At 32.5% G+C, this 25,053-nt stretch overlaps 1 long non-coding RNA gene across 1 annotated transcript; it reads left to right on the top strand.

The window, feature by feature from the left end:
• The first annotated feature begins 17,976 nt into the window (after nt 1-17,976).
• On the top strand, nt 17,977-23,581 carry LOC145596060 (uncharacterized). The gene is made up of 3 exons (XR_014103069.1): nt 17,977-18,142; nt 18,265-18,362; nt 22,520-23,581. It is a non-coding gene; the product is annotated as an uncharacterized LOC145596060 (long non-coding RNA).
• Nucleotides 23,582-25,053: the final 1,472 nt, after the last annotated feature.

Genomic DNA, 25,053 nt, shown 5'->3' with positions numbered 1-25,053 from the left:
AATTTGGGATCTTTTATTTAAAAATCTAATAAGATCACTCACTTTACACATACTCAAAACCACATGTTCATGAGCTTGGACAATGCACATCTACGTATAATGATGGAAGATGTCATCAATATTGATATAAATCAACAAATTCTACGTACTTAAAAAGGATAAAAATAAAATCTCCTGATAAAAGCACTGCTTAAAAATCTTCTTGTAAACAGTGAAACCTATAAATCATGGTTACTTGATTTTATGATCCCTATGATATAACTATCTGATATTTTGATGATAATAACATATCATGTCATCACGTTACATACGTTATATTATTATTAATTAACAACACGCAGAATGAAAAGAAACAGAATTACCAATCCAGTAGTGTAGCGTATGATTTTTGATATACTTATATAGTTATATTATATATTAAATTATTAATATATATGAATATGATCCTTCATTCATTCGACTTTTTATTTGTATGGCCAATGAGAAAGATTATTGTAGGAGACTTCCTCAATTTAAACCCAACAGATTTGCAACACATATCAATTAAATATGCTAACTGATCAAAATGTCTAGTCTACCTTTATTATGGATGAAATGATGTAAAAAGCGTGTGATAGATATGTCATGTATGTTATGGTTAGTCAATTCATTTTTCCAAGACAAATGCATTTATTTTTTGTAGCTACCATTTTCATCAACTCTTCTCAAGGTCCCAACTTGGGTAACAAGTAAAAATATAACGTTAAATGTTTGCTTGGTTGGCGTAAAAAATTACCTGATTTAATATGTTACGATTAAAAAATTATTAGTGTTACGTAAAAGAAAAATTGATAATAGAATCGAAAACTTCTTGTTTATGTTGTGGAGTTAGGACAAGGTGGAAGTCAAAAGAGATGAGAATTATGGTTGATTAATTAATTAGTTCGAATCATTGCAAAGTGGAGAATTTGTAACAAGAATTTTGTTTGTTCCTACTAAAAGTCTTTAGGTATGACACATTCTTAAGTTAACACTTCATCATCAAATGTAAAGGACCACAATTGCGCAAGTAATGTACGAAGCATATCAAATATTTAAGTCATTTTATATACTTTCTTGAATTCTTGAGCATTACTGATCAATAATAACATTGCATTAAGAAGATAATGGATAGGGTGGTGCATATAATTTATAGACTATAATAGCATATCTTGACTTAATGAAAGCAACTCGTGGGCCAACTCGTGGATTTTTAATGTCTAAAGCACTAATTACATAAGATATGATATTATTGACCAATATTATTATTTTATGAGTAACATTTATAATTCTAAAAACATTTGATTGGGAATCATATTCATTAGATACTTTACGAAACACGAGTATGATTCACATTCGCATTTTCGCTTCACTAGAAACTCCATCTTTCATTTTAGTTTTACATTTCCTCTATTTTGAGCTACATTGCAGACTAATAGTAGTTTTTATCCATGAGTTTTTGGATAATATTCTTGTTTTAAATATTTGTCAGCGGGTTCTACGATGATATATGGTCTAAGAAATCATAAAAGGTGACCATTATTTTAAATGTACTAACCATCGAGAGCCATACCACTTTCAATCTTCAATGATGGGTGATTGAATCTCATGAGATTTGCTCAAAATTTTCTTTTTATTCACCAAATGGGTCCTATATAATGGAGACCATCTTACTTATATGTTTGGTGATGTTTTGAAGGCCAAAACAGGTCAAGTATTCAAGTGATAAAACTCTAAACTACATTATTTTATGTTCTTCTCATATATATTTTGTATATTTATTTGTAGGGGTGTCAATTCGGGTAAACGGTTCAGTTATGGGTTGGGTTTATCGGTTTCGGGTTATAATGGGTCGGGTTTTAACGGTTTAAAATTAACAACGGGTCAGTTCGGATTGGTTTTGAAAATTATCGGGTCGGTTTGGTTTGGTTATATTTATTGTGGTTTTTATTCGGATCGGGTCTTAATTAGATCGGATAGTAATCGGTTCGAGTCATAATCAGTTTGGGTTGAACTGGGTCGGTTTGAAATCAGGTTTTGCCAGTTTATAGCGGGTTTCGGTTCAAAATAGATCGAGTCTTAATCGGATCGGGTTGTTATCGATTCGGGTCATAATCAGTTTGGGTTGAACTGGGTCGGTTTGAAATCAGGTTTTTCCAGTTTATAGCGGGTTTCGGTTCAAAATAGATTGAGTCTTAATCGGATCGGGTTGTTATCGATTCGGGTCATAATTTGTTTGGGTTGAACTGGATCGGTTAGAATACGGGTTTTAGTTTGAAAACAGATCGGGTGAAATTGGTTTGGGTCATTATATTATCGGTTCTGTTCATAATCGGTCTGGGTTGAAATTAATCGGTTTGAAAACAGGTTTCGGTTCAAAACTGATTAGGTGAATCAGGACGTGTCTGTATCGGTTAAGGTCATAATCGGTTCGGGTTGAATTGTGTCAGTTTGAAAACGATTTTCAGTTCAAAACAGTTGGGCTAAAATCGGGTCGGGTCATTATTGATTCTAGTCATAATCGATTTGGGTTAAATTGAAAATATGGTCATAAATCATATCGGCTTAAAATCCGTTCTTATCGTTATCGAGTTTGGTTAATTAGATAATGGGCAAGAATGGGGTAGGTTGTAATTGGTCTAATCATAAACACGTTAGGTTAACTGGGTAGCAAGTTAGGAGGGGTTTAGTCATAAACTCACAATTAATAGGGGTCACAAAGCAAATTGGGTTGATTGAATAGTGCCATAGTAAATTAAACAAATAAGTTCACTAATGATATAATCGAGTCAAGTTATAAAGTATTGGGTTTATTAGGTCATTCATGAATTCAAATCGGATCGAAATCAACTAGAGACTTAAACAAGTTTGAATGGATAGGTATCAAATTAGAACAAGTCGAGTCATAAACACATTGAATTAGGTTAACTATTTGACTATACGATTCATTAATAAAATGGATTGATCTAATAATGTGCAAAAGTGAGTCATTTGAACCAACTCAAGTCATAATCGAGTTGTGTCACACTGTCACACAATATGTATCATATCGGGTCAAAATCGAGAAATGACTATACATGTTAAGTTATTCAGTTAATCAATTTGAATCAGTAAGGTTATAATTGGTTGGATCATAAATACACTATAAAGTTATAGGCTTATAGTAATAGGTAATAGTCCAGTTGTACTTATATGTTGTTTTAATTAGCGATTTACTAATTATAGTAAGTTAGTTTCTTAAAAAAGATATAACAAGCTAGTAGTTTTTAGTCATTTGAACTAACTCAAGTCATAATCGAGTTGTGTCACACTGTCATACAATATGTATCATATCGGGTCAAAATTAAATCGAGAAATGACTATACATGTTAAGTTGATCAGTTAATCAATTTGAATCAGTAAAGTTATAATTGGTCAGATCATAAATACGCTATAGTAGTTATTTAGTTTACAATTTAATGATTTTTCAAGTTTGATTATTTGTTAAGTGAATACTTTTGCTATTATTTATCATTAATTTTGCGTGTTTAATTTGATCTGTTTATATTAAACTTGTTATTTTTTTTGTTTCTTTTTAATCATTATGTTAGTTATGTGGTGCTATTGATGATGATGATGGTTCGGTTTTAAATCCAACGGTTGATCTTGATGCTTATTTGGCTACACCTCGGAAAAAATTGGTTGTGGGAGAAAAGTTCGATGTTCTCCAGTATTGGAAATCTGAAGTTGAGAGGTATCCCACATTAGCTCGAGTTGCTAGGGATGTTTTGGCTATTCCTATAACATCTGTTGCCTCTGAATCATCATTTAGCATGGGTGGTCGTATTTTGACCAAGTATAGGGGTGCTCTTCTTCCTAAAAATGTTGAGATGTTAGTTACCACCCAGAACTGGTGTCTCGGTTATGATACCGAAATTGATGAAGATGTTCTTTTAATCGGTAAGGAAGAAGTAACTGAAAGTTGTACATCATCTACTTGAGGTAGTCTTTTAGACAATTTTTCTCTCTTTTTTTTTCTTTCCAAATTTCTTATTAATAGTTACTTGCTGTTTTTTCATTTCTTATTGTTATTATGTTCTTGCTTTCAGTTCTTATTAATATTTAATTGCTGTTTTTTCATATTTATAGGACATTTTTACAAGTACAGGGGGCGCATTCGTTGTTCGTTGCTGCTACTTCAACATGGGATTGTGATCACATTTTGTATCTATTAAAAAGCCGTATGTTTTAGGCTTAGGCTTTGTTGTTGAGCTCAAAAGTACATAGAGCATTTTGAATGGTGACTAACTAAATAGTAAATAACTAATTTATCTTTGGTTTTTGGACTTTCTGTCTAGTGTCTACCCCTACTGGTGGCTTTTGTAATTGATATTGAGCTATTTCCTCTATGGTTGCATTTTAAACTTAATTATGCATCATAAGAGATGCTTTTGGTCGTATACTTGTATGAAATGATCTGATTTTCTCCTAGTTATGATATAAGTGTTTTTAGGTATTAATGTATTATCCATTGCTTTAATTATCCCACGCAATAATTTTAATTTCGAAAAATTGTTGTAGTCCGTAAATACTTAGTTTTGTGTCTATTTTATTAAACTTGTTATTGTCAACATATTTAAATATATATAGTAAAATCCTTTTAATGGCCATTACATAGATTGTTTCACATAGCAACTTTAATGGCCTTCTAACCCCAAAAATGTTTTAGTTGATATTTTATACATTTCATTAATAAATAATAACCCAAGTACACTATCTTTGATTTGGTCATAACAGGCTGTAAACAATTCGGTCATAACAGGTTGTAAACGGTTCAATCATAACGGGTTGTAGATTATAACGGTTCGGTTATTACGGATACTAGGTTGTGAGCGGTTCGGTCAGAACGGGTTACGAGTTGTAAACAATTCGGTTACAACGGGTTTCGGGTTGTAAACAGTTCGGTCACAACGGGTTTCGGGTTGTAAACAGTTCGGTCACAACGAGTAACGGGTTATAAGCGGTTCGGTCACAACGGATTTTAGTCGGGTTTAGCCAGTTTCGGTTTAAATTTGGTTGGGTTATTATCGGGTTCGGACGTAATCGGTTCAGGTTGCTCTCGGTTTCGAGTTATAACAGTTCGATTTGATAACAGGTTTGGGCATTAACGGTTTGCAACTATTCAGTTCAGTTCAGTTATGGGTTTGAAACAATCGGATCGGACTGGTTTTCGATTTTCAAAAAACGGATTTTTAACAGTTCAGTTCCCTTTCGGATCAGTTCGAAACAGTCGGGTTTAACGATTCGGGTCAGAAACTGACAGCTCTATTTATTTGAGTTGATTTAGTGAGGACATAAGCTCAATAAGCAATATTACTAATTTACTATGAAATTAATCAAGTAAAGGTAAATGTGATAAAGTTAAAAAATAATACAGTAATAATATATTGTCAACTTATAAAGTGTGCCCTATTATTTTATTTTTTTTGGTGTTTAGAGAGCCACAAGGGCGGATGATGAGAATCGATCCCAAGATCTCTTGGAACCGGGAGGGGAGCTCTAACCACTTGAGCTATCCCTCACTCTCAATGTGCCCTATTATTAAAAGTAAACAATGAAATAAGGCTTAAAAAAACACATGTTAATTATTTATACCCCTATCATAAAAGACAAGTTTCTTCTTAACTAATTTTTAACCCCTTTTTTTTTTTTGGCGTGAAGGAGTGCTAAAAATTTCAATCATACCATACAAAATAATAATTCATATACAACACAGTATTTAAAATGCCAAAAAATAATGAGAATAATAATTAGGATTGACATGAAGATTTGATTGGAAAAAAAAAACGTTAGAAAGAATCACGTTATTCTCCATATTGTGATACTGCATTAGATCATGTGATGCCAAACAGGGAAATACAAATAGCCTTTATGAATGAAGTCCCTCTTTTTTCATTACCATTTACATACACATAACACATTCACTTATATTTATTTGCTGCTTCTGTTTCAGTTTTCCAGTCTGCCATCTGCATACCTCTCCCCCACTTCAGGGACTGCATTCTTTCATTTTACAGCTATTATATCTATATATATATACATACTACTCACTCTACCCACCACCAAATTATGAGTTTCAACCATTTTAGAATAATTGTCACAGTTTGAATAGTTGCGCTTGTTAATAATCGCAAACTTTCAAAATTTCTCAAAAGATTATGTATACTTTCATACACGTAGTAACACTTCACATGTTATGCCGTATTAAAGTTTATAATATTTTACGACTTTGTTAACAATGATAATCGCCTTCTTTAAAAATTGCCACATTTATCATTTTACTAGACTGTCTCATTCCTACTTCCTATAATTTCTCCTACTTTATCCGCATATTAGAAAACAAGCTAGTCTAACTATGTACGTAGTATTTGGTTAATAAAACGAACTCTTTTCCTACTTCCTATAATTTCGCCTACTTTATCCGCAAATAAGAGAACGAGTCTAACTATTTGCTTAACAAAGCTCAAGGACGAATCTCTCAACTCAATGAATAGCACTCTTAATTAATGTGAAAATTCCTATTTTTTTTTATTGTTTTCCCATTTTATCCGCAAATTAGAGAATACGTCTAACTACTTATATCTTAACAAAATTCTAGATCAAATCTACTCACTTTTGTTTGAACTCTTAATAACACTAATAATAACATGAAATTTACTAAAGAGTACTTCCTATAATTTCTCCTACTTTTATCCGCAAAATAGAGAATAAGTCTAACTACTTATCTTAACAAAAAATAGAATGAATTAAATCTACTCACCTAATAAAACTCTTAATAACGATAACTTTTCTTATTTCCTATAATTTCTCCCACTTTATCCACAAATAATTAGAGAACAAGTCCAACTATCTTATGAGTACATGTTTAACAAAATTCAAAAACTCTTAATAAATTTTGTTATTTCCTATAATTTCTCCCTCTTTTATCCACCAGACCACCAATAATTAGAGAACAAGTCCAACTATGAGTGCATGTTTAACAAAACTCAATAAAACTCTCGTGAAAAAAGATAAATATAGGGGACAATCAATCTTAAAATTATCTTTAACCAAGTAAATACGAAAATTAAGGCAGTAAATCCAAACCACCTAAGAATTTTCATCATAAAATGCGGAACTCTTATTTCCTCCATTCCTCTCCTATTTTCAATGTATCACCTCACTTCCATCCAAACATGACGTGTGCCTTGGGAATTCACTATACCATTACAATATTCATTTTCATATAATAATCTCAACAAAATCCAAAATTAACAATTTGGGCGTGGCGACACTTGCTACGCTAGGTTACCAAAATTGTAACAGTAACAAAAATTTAATCAATCTTATACAAGGAGTACTTCGTACTTTTCATAAATTTAATAATTAAGTGTATTTTAAGATGAATTTAACAAAATTTTGCATGACAATGTATCAAATATTTGTACAAATCATCAAATGTAACAAGCAAACAAATAATACGGTGTACTTCGGGCCTGTTCTGATTGACTGGATTTGAACTGAGCTGAATATTTTATGAGAGAAGAAAATTAAGATAAGAACTGAAGTACTAAACTAACTAGAGCTGAACTAAAAATAAGCTGAAGAGAACAAATTATAAAATTATCCATGTTATGTAAACATAAAGTTAAGAACCATGCCTTAAAATATAAGGATATACTCTGTATTTGATATTTGATTTTCTACAAGACTACAACTATATTTCCTACTCCACATTAGATACTCATATAGATCATCAAATAACTAGAATTTAAATAAATACAATTATACAAATAGTTTAAGTTAGTATACAAAATTACAAAGTTACAAACTACTACGAGTACTAATAAAAGTCAAATTATTGTGATTATTTTTACAAGTATATTTGTAAAAAAGGAAAGTGGGCTTATCGAAGCAAAACGGAGGCCCAGGTGATACCCACTGCCACACTCATCTGTCACCCCTTCTCTCTCTCCCAACCTGTAAATAAATAGCAGACCCCATCTTCTTCTCCAAAATCCTCCCTCAATCTCTCTCATCATAATCATCTTCTTCTTCAATCTCTCTTTCTCTCTCCTCTTTTTCACTCTGCAATCAAAAACCCAAATCTTCAAATTAATCAAAACCCCCATTAAAAATCTTCAATTTCTTATGACAATAATGATGGCATCAGAAACCGCGTTTTCTTCAACAAATACAACATCGACATCATCAACAACAACAACACCGGCTTTATATTTCGACGAAAAATGGAAGTTATCGAAGAAAGACGGCAGTAGAAGAAGCGTCGGAAGTTCCAAATCTTCAAATTCATCGTCTTTTCTTTCAGGCAATTCGTCGAACAGAAGGTGTGCGTTCTCAAGAAAATGTGCAACTCTTGTTAAAGAACAGAGAGCAAGGTTTTATATCATGCGGAGGTGTGTTGTTATGCTCCTTTGTTGGAGAGATTATGCTGATTCTTGATTAAGGAGAAAGATTAGGGAATTTTTGCATAAAAAAATCAATCTTTTTTTTAGAAAGAGAATCCAAAAAGGACTTTTTCTTTTTTTCATCTTTTTTCTCTCTTTTTAAAATTAGGTTCTTTTTTCTTTCTCTTTCTTTCTTCGAGATAGATTTTTAGATGATTAAAAATACCCAATTCAAGATTTTGATTTCCCACTTTAATCACACTTTTGTTGGCGTCCGAGGAAGAAGAGGAATTATTAGGGTTCTAAGATCATATACTGTACAGATCTAATTTTTTTTTATTTTTGTTTTCCAGAAATTAGGACTTTTATGGTTCAGTAGCAAGTTTGTAATGTAATTTCCCAAAAAAAGGAAAAAAAAATCCAAGAAAATTAAAGATTGAAGGAAAAAACCTTCTATAATCTATACTAAGCAATTTGTGATCTTCTGTTTCTTGATTAGTTTTGCTCTGTTTATAATTCTGTTTCTGGGTTTTGCAATTTGCATATTTGAATGAATGTGTATTAATTTGTTGATTTATAATTTTTCAGCTTATTTGAAGCCGCAAATCTGGTTGATGATCAAGTACAACTGACTATACAGTTGATTAAGTAGTTTAATTAATGGTTGATTAATTGATATAAGTTTAATTAGGATGAAATTAGAGATACATATGAGATGGTGATTAAGAAATTTGCGGTTGAGCATATGGATCAACGTGGGAGTGAGAGAGAAAAGTTATAGGGATGCCTAAAAGGGTGGCAGAGATGCCCTTAATTTTGTTGCTAAAAGTTACTAATTCCAACTCCCTAGGAGCATTATTTTGATAATCAAGGAAACTTTGTTTTTAATTATGGTGGTATGTGAATTTTTAGGAAATTGGATCTTCACCCTGGTTGACTCGGGTTGCCCGGCTAGGATTTAGGTTGGGTGATCATAGTAGATGTGTTTATCGGGCCGGTCAAATCGTGTTCGATGCATGCTTGTTCGGGTTGATTTTGGGTTTGGAATCGGTTCTAGTTATTTTCGTTTATGTTGGTGTTATGCCTTAGACACATTCATGATCGTGTCAAATTAGGTTGGGTCGAGTCAAGTGATTTGGGTTTTAGCACAAGTATTCTGTACCTTTCGGGTCAAGTAATTGGTTATGGGTCAATTTAGAGTACTCAATTTGTTCGTGATTAATAGTCATGAATACAAGATATTCAAGATACAGATATCTAGCATTTTAAGATAGAAATAAGTTTTGTATAGGATTAAAGTAGTTAAGGTTTGAGTCATATTTGTGATTGAAAAGTGAGGCTTGTCTTGTGATTTAAAAAAACGAGAGATACAATGATACATTGTGGGGTGATCGATAATTTAATCAAGTCATTATCAGCAAAAAGAAAATGTGTTTTGACACATAATGATTTGTCATTTGGCAATGTATATGTATCTACGTAGTAGATAAGAACCTAGCTTGAGCAATGAACTCAAGATAGCTTGGGGGCTCATACTATGGGTTATTTGACCACCTAATGGACCACTTTGACTTATCCTAGGCTCAACTTGGCTTTGTGGCTTTTGGGTTTTTAGCCAAGTGGATCAAGTAAACATGGTGCCTTGCCTTAGGGGAAAGTAGGGCAGCCATATTACTAGATTGTGGATGTAAAATTTGGATGTCATGGAATGATTAGCTCCACGCCAAAGACCATGTTGATCTTGCTACTTGGATTACAATTCATGTTTAGTTGGTATGCTACGAATGCTAACTAAATTATTTTATACGAGTAGGTTATATAGGTCATTCATAGAACGATTTCGATTTTAATTGTTTTTATGGTTCAATAAGCTTTCGTTCGTCTTTAACATGGCTATCTGTAACAAGACTCCTACTAGCAATTTTACAAAAAGACATTAAGAGAGCCCTTGTACGAAAACACAGTAAATGTTATCATTAACCTTGGATTTGAACTTCATATATCACACAAAATAATTTTGAGTTATGGTTAATTGACATGAAAATTAAATTACTAGAGTGAATTGTTTGAAGACCTAGCCTAAAGTATTCAGAGTAACAATGTTGTGTGACATTACTTGTCAAATCAACACCTTGATATGAACAAATAACATTTTAAAGTACTGATCCTAGTCAAACATTAATTCTAGTAATGTACTACTAATGTTCACTTCTCAATGGATCGATTGAAAATTGAAATGTAACTTTCGGCTAAAAGATGATCATCATTTAACAAATTTGACCAGTATGCTGAATTAATTGACTTCCTTAATTGCCTATTCTTTTAGGTCACACATAAAAGAAAAGGATTTACAGGGCATAAAAAAGGTCAAGCATTGTTATGTATTCGTACGAAACAAGGTAATTAATCACATATTAGGGGGAGGATGTTACTGATTTGCTATGTACTCTCAATATTTTCACTGACTATTTCTTCCCGTACTCTTTTTTTTCTCTCTACTTTTTCATTTCAGTTAAACTTCAATCGTCCAATCGTTTTTTCTCCATTTCTTTCCGTCTCCCAAAAGAACAGGGAGGTATATCAAGTTTGACATCAAAATATGTGCTGTTTCCAATTCCATGGCATTTTTGGTAAACTTGATGTGGTATTAAAAAAATCTTACTTATTGACATACTCCCTTATTAGTGTCAAGAAAATTATGCATGTTAGTTGACTTTTTACAAGTATTGAGGATTACAAACCAATGAACCATAGCCATAAATGTGTATCAATCAATGCAGAGTAGCTAGTTCAGTGTTAATAGCGGAAATTGATTAACTATTAATAATACAAATGATAACTAAAGTGAGTATTAGAAAATAATCAAAATATGTTTGACTTTCAGAAAAATAAAAAGGGTTATATCTCACTTAGGGTCTGTTCTCATTGACTGAACTCAAAACTGAACGCAGCTGAACTCAGCTGAACTGAACTGAACTGAAATGAATATTTTATAAGAGAAGAAAATTAGGAACTGTTCATATTTACTTAATTTCAGTTCAGTTCAGTTCAGCTCCAATAAGTTTAGCTCTTAATTTCCCTCTCTCATAAAATATTTATTTCAGCTCAATTCAGTTTAGTACAGCTCCAATCAATTCAGTACAGCTCCAATCAATACAGTTCAGCTCCAATCAATTCAGTAAATGTGAACAGGCCCTTAGGAGCTGAACTGAACTGAATTTCAACGTAAGAGAACAAGCCCTTACTATATAGTGTAAAAATGAATAAAATTTATAGTGTGTTGCAGCATGAACTGTTATACGGAGTATTTTTTTAGAGCATCATCAATTAAAATGTTCAAATATAAATAAAAATAAAAACCAATGATTATAAGATAGAGTGAATAAACTACAAAATTATTATGAAAATGTGATTGAACATGAATTATTTTATCCATAATTGATCACTACTTTATGAATTGGAAACACACAAGCAAACAACACATAAGTAATTGCAAGATGCGTTTCTGAGTTCTTGAAGGTAGGTTGGTGGTGTAATTATGAGATAAGTCATGGGCTAAAATCGTCTCTTGAATTTACAGCTAACTTTTTGTCCCTTACCTTTTTTTTTTTTTTTTTTTTTTTTTTTTTTTTTTTTTTTTTTAAATAAAATAAATTCTGTGTTACCTAAAAGTAATAATGCAGCTAAACAGAACCCTCCAATTAAAAACCCAGAAATACAGTATCTTTCTCAGATAATTTTCCTTTTTTCCATATAGAGATATGGAGGAGATTGTATAATAATCGGGACATTAGATAACAACTTAAAATATTTTAGAGAATCTAAAAATAATAAGTTTGAAATGCATAAAGAATGCATGCGATGATAATAAGTGTAATTAATGTTTATTTTCAATCTAATATTTCTACTTCTAGTTACTCCCTTCTTATTAACGTCGGCTCCTAAAACATTCATCAGCTTTGCTCTTTATTTATTTTTTTTGAAAATTGAATACAGAATAATAAAAAAAGTACGTAACTTAATTGGGAGATTACATTAGAGTAATGAATTTCTTGGGAATGGCAAATTGGGGTATGCTGACAAGGCAGCATGAGAATTCCACATGGTTTTGCTTAGTCAAGGCATTTCACACTCGCCAACCAAATTTTTTTTATTTTTCTTATTTTTTTTATGCAATTTCTTAATTTGTTCTTATTAATTAAATATTGACAAGGAATTTTTTTTTTTGTAGAAATAAACTTGACAAGGAATTAATGTCATCCTTTATCCTCTCATTAAGGGTCTGTTCACATTTATTGAACCAAACTGATTAGAGATAAATTAAAGTGAACTTATTAGAGCTGAACTGAAAAGCTGAAATTAATATATAATGAGAGAAGAAAATTAGGAACTGAGTTGAACTGAACTGAAATGAACTGAAATTAAGCTGAAGTGAACATGCCCTAATCTCACTCACTTTAATTTCTGTTGTTTTCTCTAAAATGAGAACTATATAATCCCCATCACTTTGTATTTTATGATTCCTTTGTTATAATAATAGGGAAAGGTACGTAAGATAGAGAAAGAAAATATTACCAATCACCTTATTTGTGTTTATATGAACTGTATTGGAGGCTGGGAGCTCAAAACAACTAAAATGACAATTAACTTAAAAACTTATGTGACATGACAAGCTATTTTGACAATTAACATGTCATTGGAGTTACTCTGTAACCCAAATAAAAAGAGGGTTATTTTTTTTTGGTGCACAAAAAGAGGGTTATTTAAATATGCATTATAAGAACAATTTTCTACTTACTTGATAATTAATAAACTAAATTATTAGTGTTAATTTTAAATTATTCTTACTAGTTAAAGATATTGTTTTACTAATTTGCTAACCGCAATATAATTATGCTTCCAAGTTATTTATCTTAAGTTTTAGTATTACGGAGTACTAAACATATAGATGAAGAGATCATTATTTTTAGTTTTTTACCCCTACTTAATAAGTACGCCTTCGTTCATTTCACCTTATTTTTGTTGAATTAATTTTTTTTTTGCTGAACTTAAATTATTTTTACTGAACTTAAATTAATTATATAGAACTTAAATTATTTTTGTTGAACTGAATTATTTTTTACTGATTTTCTATTATATTTCTTCTTTAGGGATACTGAATTTTATTGAAATAAACTTTTTTTTTTTTTTTGAAATAAAATTAAACTTAATTTTACTGAATTGAACTTATTACTGAATTAAACTTATTTTTACTGAATTAAAATTATTTTTATTTAACATTTTTTTTAAGATGGAGTGAATATGGCCTAATACTCAAAAAATAAAGGAAGGAATTTGAAAAGTGGAAGAAACATAATCAAGGAGAATCCAAAATCCTTATCCAAGACGTATTTACTAACTGTTGGTGGGCCAAATGTGTAGCCCCAAAGCTTGTAACAATAGACACGAGGGAATCAATCAAAGCTTTTTCTATATGATATACGAATAGCCCAAACACCATCAACATGGCCTTCCTTGTTTGGTCAACGGTCACATCATTTGTGCTCCCACCTAACCCCATTCTTGGCCCTACCACCACTCTCCACTCCCTACCACCGCCCGTTACTTTTTTACCGCATGGTTTACCGTATTGGTGGTGTGAATTTGTGATCATATTCCATCTATATTTGTGGTGTTTGTGAGAGAGAAATATTAATCCTGCATTGTCATAAAAATAGTTTAATTGATCACATTGGTAAAAAAGGACAGGGTGTAGAGAAAACGAGAACATTATGGTAATAAAGGGTAACATATTTGCTCGTATTAGGGGCATTTTCGCAAATGCAAGACAATACAAGCAAGAACCAAGGTGAGGCAGGGCAAGGCAAAACATGGTTAAAGGTGGGTCTCATTTTTATTTGAAGTTTATTTTCATCTTGGGTGAAGCTTGACACTTTATGGTGCAATCCATTGATACAAGATTAGTCTCCAAAAAATTATGTGGAAAAAAGCATGTCATAGAAAAGGACATGTGATTAGCTTATGAGTTATGATACTAAACTTTTTCATTTGATTACTATATATAGTATTCTATTTTCTCTCTGCCTACCTTAGTTTCATAACTTTCAAACTCTTATAATGACATCTATTTTACGAGACAAGTTATCTCTTTCTCTAGGAAATTCTATTTTGATTATCTTTTATTTTATTGTCATTCTTAAACTTTATTTACTTTCTCCAATCATGTATTATATCGGCGGAATTAAGATTTTAAAGATAGGATGTCGACATTATGTTCACGATCTGACGAGATATTAAAGGCTATAAATTAATCCACGGTTTCCATACCAATATTTTTTGTAATAGAAATCCGTATTAGGGTTACAATTACATCTTAGTGGCTTCCACAATGACCATGTACGTCATACTCGGTATTACTATGATAAAATTTTGTGGTGTTATTGTTAATTTTTAGTTCTTATAATTATAGATGATGCAAAGTTCTAGATTTAATTCTATAAAAATTCCGTGTTAATGCATTTATAAGTATACATTATAATGATCAAATCAAGGTTTATTTAAACAGGGAGAATCATAAGTTAGACAAGATAGGCTACCAAATGAAGGGCCCCATAAACTTAAGAGAGTTGATAATTATAAAAGGCCCACATGCAGCAACCACGCCATGGTTGCAAATGTAGCATATACAACAAATGTGACATGTCCACAATGAGGCACGAGGATTGGTATGCGAATAATACAAATCAGATTTGCATGGAACTGGTAAGTCATAACCTAACCAACGTTATATTATTATTGCTACGATTTTAATCATTCTATAAACTATTGTTTTCAACATACTCAACACGGTGCTGCCAAAGAAAAATAAAACTAAGGTTGGTGTTAGAGTACATTATTTTTATTTGGTAGATTTGTTTTATGAAGATTATACTCCGTAATAAATAATAGAAATAAATCTTAGAATGAATTTCTTTTAAGTGGTAAATATATATGAGCATAGTACTATTTTCGTATTATGAAAGTTCTACACTTTACTTTTCCATGATTGTCAATGTAAAATCTAACTTCGTAGCTATTGATATCACTGATTATGTAATTGTAAAAATAAATAAGTGGTCGATACTTTAAAAATACATATTTAGACGAATCTGATATGATCTCATATATATTCTCATAAGATTATGTTTTATTTTTCAATGTATAAGTTACAAGGATGATCAAAATAAAGTTTATAACGAGTGTCAAAAGTAAAAGTGTAGACAAGCCATGAAGTAGTACTCCGTATTATTGATTAGGTTGACACTAAAGAGAAAGTTCAAGGGAAGCACCGAAGCAGGGCCAGCTCTCTAAACAGCAAAGCTCCAGCTAAATACATTAATACGTAAATACGTAATTACACTTATGTTTCTGATTACTGGCCAGATCTAAAAAATTGCAAAAAGATAAAATTAAGAAGAAGGCCCACGATCTGGGCTTTTTACCTTTCTTGTTTGCCATGAACTCATTGTTCACGTGAAGTCCAGGTCAACTCTCCAACATGGCCTTGAGGCCCTTGACCCAAAAAAAAGGCGTTTTGTAGGCCCACTTAACACAAACATAGGTTGTTTTTGATAGCTACTAATCACCAATTTCTCTCTTTAATTAGTCTCTAACACACATATTCTACTATCCTAGTATAAGTGACGGCAGGTGTAGTCTAAATCTTTGAAAATGGTTATGGGGCCGGTCCCCGTGATGAGCTCGTGTGCTATGGGGATGGCTAGGTCCTGCGCATGGCTTGATGCCTAAGTATCGTATTAAGAATTATAAAATGATCACTCATGCTGACCTGACACGATATCCTATCAATGTGTTATATCAATCTATCGTGTTGAGTCATATTGTGCAATTAAAAAATTGTGGCCATGATCCAACGATAACAACAATGTGAGAGTGAGGGATAACTCAAGTGGTTAGAGTTTCTATTCTGATTGTAGGAGTTTTTGGGATTGGAATCGATTCTCATTACAAGTCCTATGGCTTTCAAAGCACAAGGGATAAAAAAAAAAAAAAAAAAAAAAAAACGGGTAACAACAACGTACCGTGCCTAATCCATCGCATGTATTATGTTGTGCATTGAATTCTAACATTTCTTTGAGGTTATATTCCAACCCCCATAAACCACAGGTTGTTTAAAGAATATGGACCATAACACCATTTCACATCAATCCCATGTACTCTTATATTCTTATGTGTTCGTGAACTCTAACTAACACACTATTTAGATGCGAGAGGTAATAAAACTTTGTACTATGGGACTATGCCTTAGTTAATGCACCCACTCCAAACAACAGTGCTCCAAACTTGCTCTTATAAAGTTATAAAGTATCCTGTAAATCTGTAATACTTTAGCTTAATACTTTCAAAAAGAGGTATTCAATCATCAATTGCAATGGTTAAATTTTGCATTGAGGCTCTAAAAGGTCAAAGGGGATAGCTACTAGGGTACTAGCCTACTAGTGAATTGTGAATTTTGAAGTGCCCAATTGTTGGCAGTATATAGAACAATAACTACTAGTAAAACAATTTGATCCATTACTACAATCACTAATTTTTTGTATAGTGTGGCTACAAATTTGTTGAGTCTAGGCTAAATAGAGCTAGGTAAGGTCACGAGCATGGACAACTAAGTATGGGGTAAACATTTTGCACCAGCATCACTAGGGCCATACTCACACACTCGGTTTTTGTTCATTGGGAACTCTTTCAAAATGAGCCAAAAACCGCCTAAAACATCTAATATACTTACAATTGACCTTGTAAAATGCATTTTTATTAGTCTCATTATGTTTAAATTCATTTTTAAAATAATTCACTGAAAATTCAATTTAACTTGGATATGCTTGAATTAAAGCAATGTTAATGGTTAGCACAACCTACAAGACATGAGTACATGACAAATTTTAATTGAGCAAGGCTTTGGTAAACTAAATTTGAAATAATCTAGTGCTTGGTTGTCTTTGAATATATTGAACATCCCCACAATAGCATGAGTAGACAAATTAACCCGTAAAAAAAAAAACAAAAAAAAAACAAAAAAAACCTGAACTGCACTTCAACACTTAAAATTAGATGACCAATCTTATGTGACCCTAGCCAAAGATGATTACGCTATGTATGAAAGTTTAAAGTTGCTTAGTCTTTCACAACTATCTATTTGACAATACAACCGTACATGACCTAACTCAATTAAGGGCCTGTTCTCATACAATTATTTTCAATTTAGTTCAGTTTAGTTCAGTTTTTAATTTCCTTCTCTTATAAAATATTCATTCCAGTTCAGTTCAATTGAGTTCAGTTCAGCTCTAATAAGTCATGTTCAGTTCAGTCAATGAGAACAGGCCCTAATTAACCAATCACCTGAATATGATCCGAGTCCTCTTGTTCAATGAACGACACGTGTGAATTAGGAGGTCAAATTCACATTGGCTAGTGCCACATAAGAGATTGTAGGATCTTTTTGCTCAATCCAATTGGGCAAAGATGGCAAACCCCAACTACCTTTTATTTCTCTTCCTGATCTCTTTCCCTCCTTCCCTCCTTTCTTCCAACGGATTTCTCATTTCCCGCAATCTCCACTCTCTCTCCTCCATACACCTTCTGTAAACAACCAATTTTGATCCGAGCTTTCTCTCTCACCTTTAATGGCGGATTCTCAGGTATCTCATACTTACTGTTTTTCGCTCTCATTCCTAAGTCTGTTTTATTTATAATGTTTTAATCTCAATTTACGCTGTTTTTCGGCAATTAGGGCTTACTAATTCGAAATTTTGATTTCTAGGGCAAATTTACTCGCGGTTTTGAACGATCACGCCTTGTTGTTTTGCCAAATCAGCTAGAAGAGTGCAGAATTTGGCCCTATTTTGAGATTTCACTTTGGTAATGGTTTGAATTATTGCGCTAATTTTAGTTAATTTTTATTTTTTAAATTTTCGTTTATGAACAAGTTCTGGAAAGTTGAAATCGATTGAAATTACTAATTAGTTGTATGCAGTGAGAGTTTGTCGATCATTTATCTTCTCATTATGCTGATGAATAGTTGTTGCAGAATTCTTCTTGTTTGACTGTGAAATGTGTTGGTAGTTCTTGGTACATAGTGGTTAATCTGTTCAAATGTATCCTCTTCTTTCGATATGCCTTTTCCCGATGGCCTTTTGAGGTTAAGCTTTGTAGATTGTATATTAAGTACTAGAATTATTATATACCAAGTACTTGGGTATTTTTACCAAAATTTAGTGATGAAAAGCATTGGTCAAAGTTATAGTTATTCCAAAAAAAAAAAAGGTTATAGTTATTCATTATTTGATGCCAAGGTGAACTTTTCATTGTTACTTTTGGTGCTAATCATAAAGATTAGACTCTATTGTGTCACGTCGTTTGAAGTAGACTTTCCATCTATCACTTGGCATTCTGGCATTTACCATGCCCTTGATCTTGTTCCTAGGATATTCCAGGGCAATGCTTTGATAAGAATAAGGATTTGAGATGGGATACAACATGGGAGGGACCTGGGGGGTGGGGGTGAGTGGGTCAAATGTCAAGAGTCATAACAGGCGCTTAAGAAGATAGTGGAAAATTTATGATAAATGTTAGTAATGTAATTATTACTTTATGGCTTGTACTTGTTTTTTTTTTTTTGGTAAGGAAGTGAGCATTCGATTTTCAGTGAACTTTCCAAATTGGAGTACGGAAGTCATGGAAGCCCTTTTACTGGGGAAACTGACATTTCTCCCCAGATTCATACATAGATGGAGCCTCTTGATCTCGTAACAACTAGTTGTTGGACAATTGGGAGTGATCAAGGGAAAGGACACGGTGAATCACATACATGACTTGATAATCGTCTAAATCTCTGTAGGAAAAAGCATCTTATGACAATTTTAACTCTCAATAGCCCTGCCCTTTTTCATGGTTTTATATGTCATTTATACTGGCTTCATTACAATGGTAAAAGCAGCTAACATTATGCTTACAACATATGTCCTATTTCTGTCTCTAACAACTTGAGGATATAGAAAGTTGAGTTTGTAGTTATCCACTAATCATTCAGTACTAGTAGAGAGTTGATGCAGGAGCATCCATTTAACCACTTAGCTAATTTTCTTTCTTTATTTTTTATTTTTTTTATTTTATATAACTCTTTTAGTGCTTGGGGCTGGCTAGATTATTAGGTAAGGAGCATTGGATCAATTCAGCTCTATGAATGAGATTATATTTGGGCTTGTATTTGGTGAATCATGGAAGGGCTTGGTGTTTAAAGGAGCACGAGCAACAGAGGTTGTGTTTGTGGCTTTGTGCAGTGCTCTGGCTAGCTGATTAAGTTTTGGACTTCGGAGAATAAACTCAGGATTCAGGAAAAGCTTTTGCTTATGAACTGATATATGCTGGTTAGTTAAGAAAATTAATATTTCATTCTAGATTAGTTCTGCTAGCTGCTGGACTGTTAGTTTAATTTGCTAAGCTTCCCTTTTCCTTTAGGAATTGTTCACAATGTTAATTGAGCACGATGATGAAGTGTTTTGGTCTACCGAAGGTGACTTTATTTATATTTCTATTGGATTTGAAGCTAACTTCGTTTTGTTGTAACAGGGAGAGTGTATAACGGCCCTGAAACTTACTTTGTTTTTCTGTAACATTATGTTTTTATCTAGCATCAATGATCCTAGCATACTATTTCCCTGGATAGAGGCGTTAACATGCATGTAATAATTGTATGAATAGAGGAAGAGAAGGTATTTGTGATGCTAATAAAAATTTTCTGTTATGTTTAATGATATATTTAAGAAATGTAAGATTAAGAATTTGCTGTTATGTTCACGATGTGTCTTGATATCGGAAGACTTTGTCTTTTGAAGAGTCAGCTAGCTACCATTAATGCTATATATGACTGACTATAGCAATGTGTTCACATCGTTAATATGATTCTTACGGTTGGGATATATGTTTATGGTACACCTTCAGATTTCTGAAGTCAAGAATTTTCTGTTTCTGATTTTCAGGTGATTTTTAGGAATATGGATTCAATACTCCTATCGGCCCTATGTTACTTCCTCCAAGAAGTCCTTGCCCTACTCTTCACTTTATTGATATCCTGCCTACTAGTGGTCTTTATTATTGGATTCTGTTGGTTTACTAGGCATTTCTTAGCTTGTTAACTTGTGTCATTTTTGAATGAAAGAAAATAGGCTAAATTGCCTAAATAGCTCATGTGTTTTCTAACTTCTAACTTCTAAGCATTCAGATTTCATCTAAGCACACAGAATCTGAACCCTTGGGGCTGTAAATGCTTAATTTTTGTTCAATAGGGTACATATCGTTGCCTTATTGATACTTATAGATGCTTGCCCTGCATCCATTTAATATATACCTTCCTTCTCTTATATGTTGTCTTTTGTCCTTTCTCTTTCTTTTGTTAGGGGATAAGAAAAATGTTACTGAACTTTATGAACAGTGTATACATCGATAGAGGATTAGCAGTGGAAAGGTATCATGTTGGTTAGTGAAAACACAAATTAGGGTGAGTGCTAAGCTGGATCAATAAAGACAAAAGTTAGAATCTTGAGGTTAAGGAGGAGTAATACTGAGTGTCATTTTAGTATTAAGAGGAGGAGAAGTAAGGATGTATTGAGTCCTATAGACTTAAGGAGGTACATGACAATGAAATGGTGATTTCGATCAGGATGTAACTCAGTCGAATTACATGTAGGTGGCAAATAATGGAGAACAATGCCTGGTTATTGCATGATTTTAGTGTGCTAAGGTTGAAAGAATAATTCTGTAGGACAATAATTTGACTGGCGTTACTATACAGGTGAGAATGCTGGGCATTTAGGAAGGAGTATATGAAGAAGATAAGTGTAGCAGAGTTGTGTACATTGAGATGTTTGCATGGGAACACCTTGATGGATAAGATTAGAAGTTTAGATATTTAAAGGGTAGTTGGAGTTTAAGATAATGGAAAATCAGCTACGTTGGTTTTGGCATGTAAGATGTCGACCAAAGTATGTGCTGGACTGTTGGTAAGGAAGGTGGAAGGTTAGGATAATGGAGATTTCGTAATAAGCTGAGGGAGTCTAAATATGATTTGGATAAAGGATTGAAGAATGACATGCAGAAAACACGGAAGATGAGGATCTTCATGGATAAAGCTTGGGGAATAAGGTTTTGCTAGCTGTCAACTGAAATTAAACTTGAATTTGTCGCTGCCAAAGTTTTTTTTGTTCAAGATTGATCAATTCCTACTTAATGTTAGTTTAAATCAAATATTTTCTAAGTGAACTGACGCGTTTTTACCTGAGCTTGACTGATCAATTAGCCTCAGTTCAAGTCAAGCTGCTCGAAATAATGATGAAGCAATATTGAAGTGATATCTTACCACAGTGGGACAGTCTCATTTGTCCTCTTCCCACCCTCCCTCTTTAGTCTTGACACAGGGTGTATCTGTGAGGAGCAGTTGGGAAAGGGGCTTCAGACGGTTTTCTTTCACAAGACTGACCTTGCGGACAGCCTTGATTAAATTAGTCTTATTTTTTAAAGTAATTTATGCCTAGGGGTCTTCTGGGTTATAGGAATTCTAGAATGATTTTGTTAGTTTTATGGTAAGTTGATTAACTGTCATCAGAACATATATCAGTTTGTTTTGTGATATGCTTTGCATTAGTCAGGTTTCTGACAGTAAGAGGACCCATTTTTATCATCTGCCTTTTTCGGGAAAAAAGGGTTTGCCTGATAAAGTGTTACTATTGCATTCCTAGTGTGGAACACTTTCATGAATGTCCAGGTTGATGTAAATTCAACAATTTCTCTTATCATTCAGCATATTGTCAGAACAAAGAGTTCTGTATATTTGCATCATACCACTGTATTCATTGAATGGGATTCTTTTTCATTTCTTTTGTGATGATTGTTGTAGACAATGGCAGTTGAAATGTGTGATTGTGATTACTGATTCTATTATAGTCGATGCAAAAAAAATAAACTCTTTCTACTTCTATCGTTCAGCATGTGACTTCAGATACTAACGCAACTTTCCTCAGGATAACGTAGCACTTGGAAGTCACTGTTGAAGACTGTCTCCATTACTAGGAACAACAGCATGAGCTCATAAGCAAAGGACCTCAACAACTCACAATTCTTTATCGAGGTAAGCTAGACTTTGGTGCACCCCTGCTCATTTTTCCCAAAATATTTTATTTGGTTTTCGTTATATTTCTGGGTAGGATAGAAAGAAGCTCATGATTCAAGCGTTTTCCTTTATGGTGCCCCTGCGTTTTCCTTGTGGTGTCTTAACTTCTAAAATTAATGTCCAAGGTACTTTGTATTTACATCTTATATGACTTCAGCAACTAGTTTCATTTACCTTTAAATAAGTTGGCTAAACTGCCCCTTCATCAAAATCTTTATGTTTCTGTCTACCCGTTCCCTGCCCAACTAAACAACCCAGCTATTGATGGTTCAAACATATGGAGCATTTTTTGAGCTTTAATTGCTGTGCGGCATTAAAGATATATTCATATTAGTTAACAACTTATAAGATGTCCAAGATTTTTCCAAATCATTGGAGTTTGAATGTTGTATGAATATTTCCTATAAGGGTTACATGTCATATGCTCATATTTCATATGTTATGTTCATGTCCCGTCTAGTTTGCCAACCTCTTTAGATTTGGACACTTATCAACTTAATGCTAATTATGACGGAGTAGTGTTTAAAGTTGACAAGCAAAATAAGAAATGTTGGGATAATTATTGATAATAAAAGAGGATCCTTATCCGTGTATGCTAATATCAACTCATCACATAATCCATTTGAAAAGTATTACCAATATGGAGGAGGGATTCAAATATGTCTTCTTTATGGAACAGTTATATTTGATTATTTCATTATCATCTATATGTTAAAGACGCTGTGGTGTATTTAGAACTTCCAAATAGGGTATATTAATGTTGTTTTATTATTATTATTATTATTATTATTATTATTATTATTATTATTATTATTATTATTATTATTATTATTATTATTATTATTTTGTTTTATTTTTTTTTAAACGTATTACAGTGTTATGTAAATTTTTGAGTCATTATATAAAATTTTATTTATTTACAAAATATAGGACATTTAAGTACTAAAAAAAAATTAGGAAATTCTGGCAAATTGATGCCTAAACATATAAAACATGCGTGTAATGCAAAAATAAAAACCTACCACCCTACGGCTTGGTTTTTGACACAACAAAATAATTTTAAAAAGGGTAGCCAAGTGTCTACCCTTTTTCCTATGTAGATATGCCCATGGTACTTAAAGATATACTACGTATAGAGGAGTGTATCTCTAATCCGATTCTCCTTTCTCTTCTTTCCGTCACTAATTATATAGTCAGTGTCCATTATCTTTTCTATAGTAATGGATTCACCTTGTCATAATATCATAATCTTCCAGATTTTACATCAAAGATTTTGATGTACTCACCTACTCGGCATATTTTTTTTGGTTGCTCTCCAATTGATCACATATTCACATTGCAACTTATGCTCAAGATTATCTCTTAATAAGTCACTAATTAAATCACTACGTGGAGTATTTGTAACTTGGAACCTCAATTTATCAAATGGTTTAATATCTTAGATAATGTTAAAGTGTAGGGTTAGAATAATCTTGAGTCTCAATCATACCAGATTCAATCTTATTGTAAGAGTGGTGGAATTTTGTTACATGCTAAATTGTATAGACTAAAGCCTCACATTTTCATAAAATATACGACTCTTGGCTTTGCTGTAAGCTTAAAAGGATAACGATTGCAAAATGATGTGCAAGTAGTAGTATTCCAATATCACGAAACCTTGGCTTTTTTCTAAATTCTAATCCGAAATCTGAAGGAGCTTTTTAGTGCAACGTTAAGGGGTCATCTGCCACACATAAATTTGGACACAACACACCAAAAAGTTGCAAATCATTTCGCTGCCGCGTTGAGGGAAATTTTTATTTATTTAGTTTCCCAAAAGTTATTTTATTTAATTTTTTATTTCATGTTTTTTCTCTCTCTCCTTTCTAGATACACGTGAAAGTGCCACCAACCTATAAAAGTATCCTCCAGGTCAGCCGTAAAAAATCCGGACACCCAATAGTATATTGCCATGTCATCGGATAAGAGAACTTCCAATATAAATGGGCAATAAATGACTGTGGATTGATTACTTTAGTAGATCCGTTGGGTAGCTAATTCAGTAATTCAGCAAAAACCTATCTAGCCCACCATATTGCCCATGATTAGGATAGATTCAAATAGAGCCACAATCTTGAATTTTTTTTATTGCCCTTCTCATTTAACTACAAATGTTATTTTGTATTATTCTTGCTATTATATGAAAAAAAAAAAAAACTATTATTGTTATGATTATTATTATTATTAGAGAGAAGATGAATTATTTGGGTTATGCACCCTAGACATTTTATTATTCCATGGGAAGGATTGACTTATTTAACTTCTGACATCAGAGAAAAAAAAAAAAAAGAAGAATTTTACATAGTCAATCTTTATTAGGGAGTTTGTTTTCCATGAATTGTATTT

The sequence above is a fragment of the Chenopodium album genome, chromosome 19 (genome assembly GCF_948465745.1).
Source record: "Chenopodium album chromosome 19, dcCheAlbu1.1, whole genome shotgun sequence".
NCBI classification, from domain to species: Eukaryota; Viridiplantae; Streptophyta; class Magnoliopsida; order Caryophyllales; family Amaranthaceae; genus Chenopodium; species Chenopodium album.
This window is presented reverse-complemented; position numbering and strand designations above follow the sequence as displayed.